The sequence below is a fragment of the Colius striatus genome, chromosome 6 (assembly GCF_028858725.1).
Source record: "Colius striatus isolate bColStr4 chromosome 6, bColStr4.1.hap1, whole genome shotgun sequence".
Classification (NCBI taxonomy): Eukaryota; Metazoa; Chordata; class Aves; order Coliiformes; family Coliidae; genus Colius; species Colius striatus.
In genome coordinates, this window is record NC_084764.1 from 3,190,286 (window position 1) to 3,203,009 (window position 12,724).

The 12,724-nt window shown below is 43.9% G+C and overlaps 1 protein-coding gene across 1 annotated transcript in view; it reads right to left on the reverse strand.

The window, feature by feature from the left end:
* PAPLN (papilin, proteoglycan like sulfated glycoprotein) overlaps positions 1-11,263 on the reverse strand; it is a 45,747-nt gene extending 34,484 nt beyond the window's left edge. Inside the window, exon 1 of the mRNA XM_061998174.1 lies at positions 11,234-11,263. The gene's annotated coding sequence lies outside the window, so the exon portion shown is untranslated. The remainder of the gene's footprint in view (positions 1-11,233) is intronic.
* Between the last annotated feature and the right edge of the window lie 1,461 nt (positions 11,264-12,724).

Consider the following 12,724-nt stretch of genomic DNA (forward strand, 5'->3'; position numbering starts at 1 on the left):
AGATTCAGATTGTCTAGTCAACCACACCTGGCATTTAACTGCTCAGGTTAGATGAGTAAAACAGTTGCAGTGATGCCCAGCTGTAGCCATCTGTGAGCTTGGTCAAAAAGAGTCAGTCCAAGAACTATGAAGCTGTTTTTCTAAGAGATGCTGATCCAAACTTCTCTGAACACTGGAGAAATTCAAATTAGGATCTCACTTCAGCTCAGGATCTTTGCTTCTGTTCCAAACCAGGATGGATCAAACCATATTTAGTGGGAATTCCAAAGGGATGCTCTGGTGCCCTTTCTGAACTGCCCCCTGCCACTGTGGACAGGAGGCTCAGAGGGCCACAAAGGAGATGGCTGGGATTTTGTGACTTTGGACAGAACACAAGTACTCCAGTGCAACTGGAAATTGTGTAAGGGACCCTTGTTATGGGGCTTAACACTGGACACACTCAGGGAAAAAAGCTTTTGCCTTAACGAAGCTTAGAAAAGGCAGATGGGGGTCCTGGAGATTTCTCTCTAGTGGAGCCAGTGGTGAACTGCTGTCAAAATATTTTGTTTAGTTGCAAACTCTTATCCAGGGAGGCTTAGCAACATCAGTCAAACCTTCATTCAGACCAAGCATATGTTCCAGAAGCAACAACAGTTCCAACGACTCCTGCATTTACTTTATGTGTGCAAACTCTGCCTTCCAATGCACAAACAAGGCTAAAGACTGCTTACTTAAACTTGGCTTTAAACTCTTTTCCAACCAGCCTCTCAACATTGATGTTCCTGGGGAAACAAAACCTACATTGCCTGCATGTGTATGGAAAACCTAACTTTGAATGAGCTGCTTGATTTCAGGGTCTCAAAAGCATGAAATTCAGCTTCTGTTTGATGCAAAAGGTACCGGGTTGGGATGAAGAGACACATTGGACTTTTAACCCCTTTAGATGAGCAGTTTTTCTCTTCAACAGGAGGGAATCTAAACTTGAAAGAGATGTTTATGAGTAACTCAGCTTTGTTTAAACAAGAGCTTAAGTTGTTTAGACGCTACAGAATCAGATCACAAAGGCAGAATAAAACAGGCTTCGTGAGTTCCATTGCTCACAGATTTATCACTCTGGGGTTTTCTCCTTCCTTTTTAAAAATAAATGGAGAGACAGTGCTACATGGTTCTGATGAGCACATATGACAAACCAGTCTTTTGCCTGTGAGCCAGATTTCTAAATCATCCTTGGGCCACATATCACATTCAGAAGCTGTTATAGGAGTGGTTCCTAGGCAGAACATTAAAAGACCCCTTCAAGGTTCCCACTTTTCTATTGCCAGCTTTGTCTGGGTGTGCAAGTGACAAAGGCACCCAGCAACACCAGCTTCGACACCAGCTCATCTCCCAGCTGGGGATGTGAATTACCCAATATGGATCTCTTATTGCCATGTGAGGTAGCCCTGACACAGAAGCTGCCTTTGCATGACTTCTGAACCGCAGCTTGGCCACTTCAGCAGTAAGTGTATTTGCCTGTTGAAACACAGATAGGAATTGTTTATTGCCAAGTTTAGCACAAGCAGCACTGAAGCAGAAGTTGCCACTGTGTTCCCACTACTTGCACTTTCAGAGTTTCCTTCCTCCATTCCCAACTCCATCCCCCTTCAACACATCATATCTCAGCTATATTTTTAGAGTTTGGCTGCAGGAGGTGGGAAGTCAGGAAGGATGAGGATATGTTGGCTAATTATCCACTGGCATCATTTTTTTTAGCTCCTGACTGACAGGAAAGTCTTTTAGATTTCAGACTCTTTACATTTTCCTGAAGACATGATGATTTTTTGGTTTGCTCTCAAAACATCCAGCCTATCTTGGTTGCAGCTTTTGTTTGCCTTGTCTACTGAGAAGCATCTTATAGGTTTTTGGTGGAAGAGTTAAAAAGGGGAAATATATAGAGAGGGATAGAGCAAAAAGATGAGATGAAGGTGGAGAGAGAAAGGGAGCAGGGATGAAGGATAGGGAAAAGACTCCTTTTCCTTAGGCTGGGAAGCTGAGTTGGGAGAGCTTGAGCACCACAACACAGAGCCCAGAGGAACCAAGAAACCAATCACCCCTTTAGGCAGAGAATCACATTCAGGACACTTCTTTAAAAGCTTGTCTTCTTCCCTGAGTGTAGCAAACCACATTTTGTTTGGCACTCTTTCCAAAGAAAACCCTGGGCCTGGTATCCTTTGAGCTGGAGTAGATCAGCCAATTAACATTTGCCTGTCAAAGTGTGAGGATGCCAAGTTTCATTTGCCTTCACCACAGGTTGAGCCACGTTCATAAAGAGCTCTTTATGTACAAAGCAGTGCATAAAAGTTTATCAGCCTGAGGTTGAACAGAAGACTGGTTGAAAGGGCTTAGGAGGAGAGGAAAGGAGATAAAGAAAACCAAGACACAATTTGCCTGAGTAAATGTTTTATGGAGGTATCTTCACCACTGGTATCCAGGTTTATTAATTCACTCTAAATACATGCTATGAGTTGAAGAACCCTCATCAAGAAAGCAATGATAGAATCATAGAATGATAGGGGTTGGAAGGGACCTTTAGAGATCACCTGCTAATCCTGCTGGGATACACTTCCAGCCATATCATGCTTGTTGTAAAAGACAAACTTTCAGCTACAATAACTTCTTCATTCACCTTACACTGAAAAAAGAAAGGCTACAAAAACCTCCTAATGAGCACAGCAGCAGAGCACCAGCTGCCTGGAGAGCTGAGCAGTGATAATGCACGAGCATCTTCCAGGCTGTTCCATTGATAGGCTTTCATCTCAGCCTTCAGCCTGACTCAGAACAGGCACATAAATCTGCACCAGGCCATCGCTTAGTGTGGCTGACTCAGACTGATAATGCTTTTACAGAGGACTTCTACAGCAATGCCAAGTTCAGCAAGACCTGGGGAAGCTACAGCAGCCTCTGTCATGGTTTTAAGCCAAATACCAAGATCACACAAAACTGTAGCTGAAAAATCATCAGGTGCAAGGTGAGACTGTGAAACACGCCGAAGCTCAGGCAAAGCCCCATGCAGTGCCCTGTCAGGAGATGGGGCAGAGGCAGCCCTGATTCTTTTCCACTCTACAAAACCCACAATGAAGTGTTTAAGGGTTAGGTCAGTGAAGCAGCATCTTTCAAGTAAATGTGGTCCTTTACAGGAGCTAGTACAGCATTTCTCAAGGAAGGTTTTCTCTCCACCTATTAATATCAGCTGAGATCAAATTTTCTGCAACTAACCTTCCACTGCTAGGCTTGCAGCTAGAGATTTATTATAAGGAGTAAAGATAGGATCCTGCATTCTATTTTGGTACTCTCACTGTGCTTAGCTGTTAATTAAATCTGGGAGCACATAGGGATAACGACAAGCACACACAGGCTCATTTAGACAGTTAACACTGCGAGCAGAAGCTGCACAATACCTATGGAAAATACATGACAAGGACACTGATCTTCCAAATACTAACACAATAGAAGAGGGATGGTCAACAGCCTTTTAGATTTGCTGCTGTCCTGTCACAGGTCAAGCTTCACATGAGTTTAGTTTGATGGGAAATATTATCCAACACTGGGCACTGCTGCTGTTTACAAACACACTCAGCAGCTGAGGCTCATCCCTTCCAATTCAAATTTTGGGGGAAGTTTTTGAGGAAAATAAGGCATTGCAATGCTGGAAAATTCTTTTCAACTTTATTTAACTTCATTCCATCCTAAATATAAATGGCAACCTGTGCTGTGCAAGGGATTAAGAAATGAAAGTGAAAACCAAGTGTTATCTCCAAAGGAAACCTGACAACAGTGGAGATAGTTTTCTATCTCTCTTTGCAACCCTCTGCGTCTCTGTTCACTGAGAGGGTGTTAGCATTACATCCAACAGCATGCTTGTCCTAATCCTAGGGAACACCTGTGATACCTTCAAATAAATGTGCTTGGGGACTAATAAAGTGACAGGAAAACATGAGAGTATTTACCCTGAGCCTCATGTGGGGTTTGATTGCTCCTGCCTCTACGTTGTTACTGGACAGAAGGGGTTTTTTAACTATGTCTCTCTGTCAAGGTGCCAAGCATACCACACATGGATGGGTACTTTCCTTTCCTAAGGAATCACCCTTACTGGCTGTGATGCAGACATATCTAGAAGGAGGAACTGCCCCAGAGAAGTCAGGAGACGTTACTCTGCAAGGGAAAGACAACTAACATGAAGAAAACTAAAAGAAGTTAACAGGAAGAGGGAAAAAATCCCAAATAAGCCCAGAACTTTTGACTAACCAACTTCAGAATGTGTGCTAGTGGAATTAGGGCTGCAGTCTCTAAGGATACCAACCCCAGCATCTTTCATCTGTCACTAAAAATTAAGTTCAGCAAAAATGATCTTAGGAGGGTGCGATGGCACCACGATGCCTGGAGAGATCTCAAAGGAAGCACGTGCTCAACTGTGTGATCACAGCAAAACGACAACAGTGGCAGCTAAAAATAAACTGGTTCTTTCCTCTGAAGCTGCTCTTTCACATATGCCCAAACCAGAGCCTACGATTACTGCTTTAGAGGCTAGGCAGAGAAATAAATGATCTGTGCATGGTGCTTGTTTTCTATACATCATGCCTGCATGGCAAGGAGGAGAGCTTGTTACTGAGTGAGAAAGCATAAGCAGGCAGTTCATACACAGGCTGTGCATAGGATAACCCACTCAAATCCTTCTGTATTCAAGTACCTTCTCAGACATCTAGCAACCATTATTATTCACTGTCCAAGATAAGGCTGGACCATGACAAAGCACATTTCAGATCCAAGAGACTTAGAAAAAAGGAGACAGTGAGACTGTATCCAGCAGAGTATCATTTTCAGTGGAATAAGTTCTTTTGACAAGTCCATCGTGCCAGGGGCATAACTCCAAATGACTGCACTGGATCAGAGCAACCATCCATCACTCTCTAGGATCAGCAGCTATGCTACACTGAGGGGTTTATCGTCAGTTTTGGATAACCCTTCCCACAGGCCTAAGAGCAAAGCAACCTATTTCCTCTGGAGTTCATTGAGAATGCATATGACACTAGAAGAACATTTTCCCCTTTCCTCAGGCCATGATGAACCCATAACACAAGCCATCAGGACTATTGTATTGTGTCCTGGGTATTCCAGGTGCTCCTCTTATAGAAAACACCACCTCTCATCCTCTTGTCAAAAAAGGGGATTGGGTCTGTTCTCCCTAGTGACAAGCAATAGAACAAGAGGAAACGGCCTCAAGTTGCACCAGGGGAGGTTGAGGCTGGATGAGAGGAGGAATTTCTTTGCTGCCAGGGCTGTCAGGCATTGGAACAGCTGCCCAGGGAGCTGCTGCAGTCACCGTCCCTGGAGAGGTTTCAGAGCTGGGTGGGTGTTGCACTGAGGGCAATGGGCTGGTGGGTGGTGGGGCTGGGACAGAGGCTGCACTCCATAAGCTTAAAAGTCTTTTCCATCTGAAACCGTTCCATGATTTTACACATGAACAAAATGGTTAACATTTTATTGGCATTTAAAGCCCCCTCTGAACAAAGAGAAAACCTTCTGTCAGCTTGAGCCCTACCCATTTGTGGCACAGAACAGTGTTTTGCCTTATTTATATTGCATTCAGACTGGCCTCTCAGTCCAGACTGCAGGGCTTTTCCCTCAGGTTCCCTATTTTAACATAACATCTGTATTACTTCAGAATAAAATAAGCTATTTAAACAAAAACTCAAGTAATAGCAAGAAAATCAGCTGCAACAACATAACCCCTGTTTACTAAACCCTTTCAGCAAGTCGGGGCACAGCCACTAATGGAGATTCCATGAATCTTAGTGCCTAATTTGGGAGGCAAGTAACCCCTGAAACAACTAGATTAGATTCTACAACCAACACTCTGTTCTGCCAAGGTGGTGAGCAGCTGGATCTGAGAGAGCACCCATCCCAAAACCAAAGATACACACAACCTGCGCCAGATGTCGCAATGCTTACTGAACAGCAACATTTGAGATCACCCATTCTCTAACTTCCCTACAGCATGGTTGCTACTGTCCCTTAAAATTAGCTTCGTTTTATACTTAATAGTCTTCTTAATATGTATATATAGAGACAGCACCAAACAAAAACCTGCCTCGTTGCTTGAAAGTCACCTCAAATGCCTTACCACACACCTTTTCTCAACTGCTACATTCCAGGGTAGCTTGTTTACTAGTGAACAGATTTGGCATATGCAAATGCTCCAAAGAAACTATCCCAAGCCCAGCATTTCTGTGAAGCCAACAAACATTTACACTCAGGAAGCTAAATATTTTTAAAACAGACACCTTGGAGGTGTCAGGATGCTCCACACTGGGTGAGAACCTGAGAATACGCCTGAAAAACAGGATTATCTCACACTGGACAGGAAAATATGCTAAAAGCAAAGCTTCCTGAGACAGCAAAGTCACTCTGCTGTCATTCTTTTTGTATTTTATTACTCCACTTGCTAACATGGACTAGTGTTGTGCCAAAGATACACGGTCCCATCCGCCTTTGCTGTGCATCACAGACGCCTCCCTGTAACAGCAAAGCATTTGTCCTGAGGGTGCAGGATGAGGCTGTTCAACACACACACATGGGCTGTGTAGCACATTGGCTCATCAACACACTGCACCTCAGAAAGAATGGTTTTTTCATGGCTGCTCTATCTACATCTCTAAGAAGCCAGGAGAAACACAGGTGAGGTTGCAAGCCAGCATACACAGATGTCAAAGGAGCCTCATTACTGCAATGCAGAAGAGATAAAACAGACTCCAAGCACGAAGACACTTTCAAAAGTAATAAGCCAAGGTCCCTACAGACAGACCTTAAGACACATACCATCTCCCCAGGCTCCTGCACTAACATCAGCTATTCCCAGTCCTAAGGACTCCATTCAAAACTAACACCTTTATCAAAGCCTTGAAAACTCAGTTTTTAACTCAACTGCTCCTCTACATTTCCTTGAGCACTCCCAAGGAACACCAGGGCATCAGGAAAATCTACCACCCCTCCACGTTGCCACAAGCCCATGCCAGCACAGGTCCCTTCTTGGCCTACCTCACACACCAGACTTCCTCAGGGACGTCAGATCTGCGGGAGAGATCCAGTCCTGCAAAGCTCCCCTTCCACAAATGGGCCTGCTGACTCCAACAGCATCACTTAGCTGGGGCGAGGCTCCCAAATGGCTCCCACCTCACACAGCTGAGAGCAATGCCAGAGTGATGAGGAGGCGCTCCCTCCCCTCGGCACCTGCAGCTGGTGAGGAGTAGCTGAGCAGTCCAGGTGTGATAGTGGGTGCAAGAGTCTTAGCACCTAGGCTGGTTTTTGTTCCTGCTAGCAAAAATCACGTTTCTCCAGTCAATATCCCTGCTACGTTTGTCTTGCTCTCTGCTTTCTTTCTAGAAGGGCACCTGTGTCTGCCCTCAGCAGGCTCATCCAGCATGCTATCAAACTGGTACCTTCCCCCTCCTCTCCCTCAACCACAATGTCAGGAACAGCAGTTGTGATTGCATTGAATCTCAGGTGAAAGGGGTTAACATTCACCAAATACATAGAGTGTCTTCTTCACTCCCTTCTAGGAAAGAGAATCGGGCAGTCAGAAGGACTTTGGTGTTTCCTTTCCCCTGTATTCTTTTAACTGAAAGAAAAAAAAAGTGGTGGGAAATAAGAAAATGTAGTTAAGAAAGTCCAAACAGCACTGAGAAGAATAATAGCTATCCAAGTAAAGGGATGAGGAGACAGCCCTGAACACAAAGCCAGCCCTTACCTTCTCTGTGTGGAGACGCTTACACCACTCCGCAGCCAAGCTCCAAAACCCACTTTCCTATGTTGTGGTTCAAACAGTGGCTCTTGAGCACTGTTTTCTCCAGCTTCTGTTTGGTTACTAATCCTTACTGCACAGGAAAAGGAGAGTTGGATTTCATTTAACCCCTTCAGCCTCTAAGTTTCTTCACAAGAGTCTTTGCTTTCGTTTGGGGAAGCCAGAGTGGTATCTCTGGAATAGTTTCCAGCTCTTGTGGGCTGTGTGTGAGCACACACACGAGCTGGAAACTCTGCCTTAAGTTACTGCAGGGGTGGGGCCCTTTGTAAGGAGTTTTATTTTAGCTGTAGGCAGCGTATCAAAAGACAGACAGTTATTCACTGATCCCTTCGCTCTTCAGTAAGTTCCCAACCCCAAACAAAACAATTAACATCTCCTTTAAAACTGAAGCCTGAATCACAAGTCACAGATATGCTTTTGGCTAAAGAAAGCTTGGACTTAAATACAGTTCATAGTTAGACCTGAGTCTAGGGAGAGTTAACCAGATCCTTAAGGTCTGAAAATGCCGGCGCTTTGGATACAGATCTGGATTTGACCAAAGACAATGGCAGCTCAGGTTTCTCTGTTTCTTTTTTCCCCTCTAACAAATGCCAGGCAATTCAGAAACCCTCTGAAAAAAAAATCCCATGAAAGAACAATTTAGCAGTAGAAACACTGTTAAGGGAAAAGGAATCTAGCTGGATGCATTACAAGGAAAAACTTGTGCTGTTAATCGTTGCATAACAACTTACGTGGTGGTGGTGTTATTGTTTTATCTTGAAAACAGAAATTTTTCCCATTTCCCTCCCTGATTTTGTCCTCTGCTTGGTATAAAACAAAGAAATGCTGAAATGCAGAGACTACTCATCTATAAAAATAGATTCTGGGCCAGCAATGCTAACAGCTACAAGCATTTCAACCCTGCTTAACATTACGGCCGTGGTCTTCAAAGCTATGACAACAGCTTTCAAGCCTCTACTTCGGGTTGGTCCTTTCTATTTGCCTGCCAGTATCAGAGCCCATTTTCAATAGTAGTTCATTTGAGACCACAAAAAAACTGAATCTTGCTTTCAAAAGGAAAGATGAAGCTTCTGCCTTCAGGTAACTCCACGTGCTGGATCTTCCAAGGAAGACATCAAGGCGTGCAATGAAATCTCCAGAACTGACATCACAACTCTTTTCTTGGCCGTGCTACTGCTTTAGATGATAAAAAGAGACAATATATGTTTGGCAACTGCTGAGAAGCCTAGACACACGCAGCTCCAGACAGAGAAGAAAGTTTCTAGCAGGCTTATAAATGCACCAGGTGACACAGAGGCAATTTTATTCTATGGCTACAGCTCTTTTCTTCCTTGCTGGTCGATCCTTGTCTGGCAAGTAGCCAGAAAAGGTACACAGTACTCAAATCCAACCGTTACACATCCCACAGGGGACAGAGTTCAAAGAAAAGTCACATCTTTTCCAAAGGCAAAAGCAATCCTGTGCTTTCCTGTCCAAGCTAACTCTGCCACAAGAAACAAGGATAAACTCCAACAGGAAAACCAACACAACATGACACCACCTCCACCAAGATGCAGGGGAAACCCAGAACGCTGAAAGATACAACACAGCCCACGAGGATGTCTAACCTGTGTTCCTCTTGCCAAGAAAGACAGCAATTACACACTGTTAATGCCTAATTAAGAATACAGAAATGATTGTCTTGCCCTTTTAAATTCAAGTTTTCCTTTATGAAAATAAGTCTGGGCTTTGGGCCCTTCTGTTCCATTACAAAGAGGTTCTGTCAATGCATGCTTTTTCTTTATCCACCTGTACTCTCAACTGGCCACGAGTTACTGCCATCCTGCTGCCAGTTGTATCCTGAGCTTCATGATGTTTGATCAAACCAAGTCTGAACCCTTGGCTTTAGGTGGATAAACCACTTGCAGATCAGTTTAAAGCTTTTAGCTTCTATCACTGGCAAGAAAAAGGTCCAAAATCCAATCCCTGAGGTTCAAAAGCTAAAAAAAACCCCAACTCCAAATGAATTTGTAAATACCTGACTCTTAAAACTTCTTCTCACAGCAGCAGGAGCCTTGATGAACGGTTGTTTTTAAACAACATGCTTAATAATGTTCTTGTGTTCTTGCTGATAGTTAAAACTACGAGCCAGTTCTGAGATGAGGAAAATGTGACTGCTCGTGTTGGAATCTGGCCAGCATACACCGAAAAACAGCTGTGCCCACTGCATTAAAGCAGAAACTGCATAAACACATCTGGATTAATTTTTAACCCCATAAAGACTTAATAGATAACCTCGTGGGATGCTGAAATAAACCAAGAAAGGAGCAGACTTTTACCACAACTGAGCAACACGAAAACACTGAGGAAACTCCTTCCATTAACAAAGGGAAAGGAAAATCTGCTTATGTTTCCTGCTTCCAACAGAGACATGACAAAATCAGAAGCTATTAGTGTGGGATCTGAACTTGAAGCTGGTTCTTACCAAGCAAAAAGACAAGGCAGATATGAATGAAACCTCTGCCCTGTGTTCCACAGAATGTTTTGCATGGGTACCTTTTCTCTGGGGGAAAGGACATGATCCCTGTATTTAAATGTTTTTCAACACCTACCATTTAGTGAAAGTAAGATAATCCACTGATTCAAGACCACTCTTGGTCTGTTGGATGAGGCACTCACAGTTCACTAAGGAGTGAATACAGTCAGCACCACAGGCATTTGCCTCTTGCCACTAGCTCTATGCACTGGGTAGTCTGGAGGCAACAGCATCCGAGTGTCACAGATGTGATCATCAAGAAGAAACAGCTGAGGTGAATGCATAGTAAATGGATGCTGCTGAACAAGAGAACCCTTCTAATCCCATCAGTGAAGTGCTTTTGGCAACAAGCAGCCTCTACAGGAGCTGTAACACTGGGATTTCAACAGTTACATGGCCAGAGGTCGGCAGTAACACTGCTGCTTCCTCTTCTGTTACACTCCAGAAGTACCTTTCATGGAAACAAACCACCAGGACTCCTTACTGCCAGAGGCTGTTTTCAAGGACTATCAAAAGATTTGCATGCTTTACTGGACACAGCTCAGGTCTCACTAGCTATGGCTGTCTAATACTTAGAGCATTGTGGTGGGTTGATCTTGGCTGGTTGTCACATTCCCACCAAGCTGCTCAATCACTCCTTGTCTTCAAGGGGAAGTATGATGGAAAAGCTCATCAGTTGCAGTAAAGACTCACTGATATTCACTCTGACTTCAGGGAAATTCATTAGTGAGAAATAAAGCCAAAATAAAAACTGAAACAAAAAAACCCACCCCAAAGTAAAAACCAAAACCAAAAGTAAACCAACGTTCTTCCCACCCCTCCTTCTTCCCGGGGGAACTTCACTCCTAACTCTCCCACCTCCTTTTCCTGAGTGGCAGCCAAGAAATTCAGACAAGACTCACCAAGTCCGCAGAAGAGAAGCTGTTCTCTGTCTTGAGGATTCACCCAAGGAAGTGAAGGATCTGTGTTCAGTTTGTTTGGGAGCCCTAGTCATTTAGCCCAAAGAGCAGGGAACTGTGATGCTATAGTTATGGCTGGGTCACATGCTTAAAAATGGGATGTTTACCTTGCTTTGTTTACAGATTAATACCCAGTTTCTTAGCTAAGTGCAGTAGCCTATTCAAGTGAGATGGACAGCCATACTTTAGCTTGCTGCTTGGGGCACTCAGAGGATTTCCTCAAGCACAGGACAATGGAACAGTAAAGTGACATGACAAGGAAGTGTGCTGATGGTTGAACAACAAGGTAAAGAAATAAGGATCTCTGGCACGTCCACTGCTGCTGGGGACACTACAGCTTCCCTCAGCTGTACAGGGGTCTGAAAACAAGAAGCTCCAGCTCACTCACCTTTTGACTGATTGGGTTTTTTTCTTAGTATTGTTTTAAAGAAAATGCAGAAAAGTAAAACCTGAGTCAATTGAAGTGAGCTTTTGTCAGACTTGAACAGTGCACCAATAACTCCCTTCTCCCCAGCCTCTCACTATTGCAGGACAGGCTTGTTTGTTTAGCCCTCTGAATCACAGCCTCTCAGTATGTAGAATGAATCCTTGCCAGTCCTTCAGGAAAAGAAGATCAAGTTCATGTCCAGGAGACCATGCAAAGTCCTTAGAGGAAAGGTGGAAAGCAAATTACACACTGATAAGCTCTGCTGTCCAACCTAACTACACCAAAGCCTGTTATCCTCTTGCAGTAAACTCTTGCACTGGTCTGTACTTGCTCCAGAGACCAGGTAGCCCATGAAATCTCTCAAGTGCTTGAGGACTGTTGCAGAGGAGCTGACCCTGGACAACTTCTGTACAGATCCCACTGTTAGCAAAGACAATTGTGCTGCGATTTGCCACCATGCAGCCACTGAGGTTGGCAATGCAAGATAGCGAAGTGGAGTAAGATACACAGAGAATAGACTCCAGTATTGGTAAGGATTATTGGTACACAACTCAAGATGCCCTAAACCAAGGCTTTGAGGACTGCAAAACAAGCACTGCAGAGAAGCAGATACATACAGACCTAGACCAAATAGACTTCTGAAACATTCACCTTCTACATTCTATGCACACTGCACCACAATTTTTAGCCTAGAGGATCAAACTCCACCTGCAAACCTTCAAAAGTCCTTCTGGAGACGCTGTGTTTCTCAAATTTGGAGATTTTCCAAAGGCAGGTTTTCAGGATAGGTAATGAAATAAACCAAATGTAGGGCTCTTCCACTTCTTTCATGCAGAAGCCTTTATAAGCTGTGCTTTTGTGGAGTTTTGGGGACTTGTGCTTGTTCAATAAGTGAGTACTCCACCACAAAGCTCTTACACTCCTTACAAATCCCAAGATATATCTAGCACATGCTTCTGATTCACCAACATGGTTTCTTGCCCATTGCAAACTACTAGCCCAGGATT